Genomic DNA, 1,458 nt, shown 5'->3' with positions numbered 1-1,458 from the left:
CACTGCCTGACGGCTGGTGGGGGTCTGTATAGCTGTAGGGCCAAGCTCCCACTCAGGGCTGTGCCCACAGCGTGGTTAGGAGGTAAGACGGGACCAATACTGCCACTACTGCTGCGTAGTCCTGCTTGGGCTCTGTGCTTACTCACAGGCTGCAGTTATCATTGCATCCAAAAAGCATCCGAATGGAGCTACGGTGCCATAGTTGTTGTGTTTTAATCTCTCACTGAGGTCATTTTATAGCAGCTTCCCCACTGCAGATGTCACCAAAGGAAGCAGGTGTCAAGGGATACTTGTCTGGGGCTAATGCTGGATCTAATGTTCATTGTAAACTCATTCTGTGCATGGTTTTAAACCCACCCACTTCCTTAGAAGATGAACTGTTTGTCTAAAAGGGAGTTAAGGTTCCTCTTGTACCAGGGAGAGGATCATTTAACAGGGAAGTTTGTGGTTTACTGAGGAAGGTGCCTTGAAAATAAGCTCCCCCCCCTCCCCCCCCCCCCAAAAAAAAAGGGGGGGTAACCTTTTATTGCAAAAAGCTGACAGGAACTAAACCAGGAGGTTTTCCAGTTTCACTTGTGTAGTAAACTGACATTTGTACTGAGGACAAAGGCAGGGAGGGTGTGAGGCAGTGCATTAAAGCCCACCGAGAATCACACAGCACTTACAGAAAGACATGGGCGAATGTAGTGGTGTACACACAGACGCTCAGCCTGGTCCAGGTAGATCTCCTTTTATCTAGTCCATACGATACCTGCTGAACTACAAGATACTGGCTTTGAAATTTAAGTACTGTGCTGCTTAGCACCTTTGCTTCCCCTATGTTTTCCTATCTTCTGCTCCATGGTTTAAGTCATTGTGTAACTTTGGGAAAGTCATCCAGCCTCTTGGTTCTTTCTTCCAGAATTAGTGTTACTTCACTGTGAATGACACTTTGGGCTCCTTGCAAGAGCTTTGCTACATGAATGTGGGACGTTACCACCTCTGTGTACGTCCCTCAGTGACCATACGTGTATTTGGACATGCGTGTGAACATCAGACCTCCAAAGCCCATCAGTGTACTATGTCCTCTGCTGCAAATGGAGAGACATGTGGATACAGGGTTGAATCCTTGGGCTGAGGAGAATCCTGGGTGGATTCTCCTTCCCTCTGTCATTTGGAGAAATGAGAAAAAATGTCCCTGGTTGTAGAGCAGAAGACAAGAATGGTTCACGTGGAAGAAAGCCCTCCATAACAAGGGACTCTCTAACTCGAGAGCACTTGAAGGATTTTGGTGTTGTTAGTGGGAATTTTGGTGGATTCTTTTTCACATCTGTTAAATATTCAGTGTGTGTTTTTAGCAATCTTTGCCCATTTTGTTAGGTTGAACGAGTTTGATTGGGTTTTATGCAATTAGTATACCGTGACAATTTTGGGACATTTGCTTCAATTCAGCAATGATTTCTCTTTGTCTGCTTGCAG

This window comes from Anser brachyrhynchus, assembly GCF_964034855.1.
Source record: "Anser brachyrhynchus genome assembly, chromosome: 3".
In the NCBI taxonomy this organism is placed as follows: domain Eukaryota; kingdom Metazoa; phylum Chordata; class Aves; order Anseriformes; family Anatidae; genus Anser; species Anser brachyrhynchus.
Note: the sequence above shows the minus strand (reverse complement) of the source record.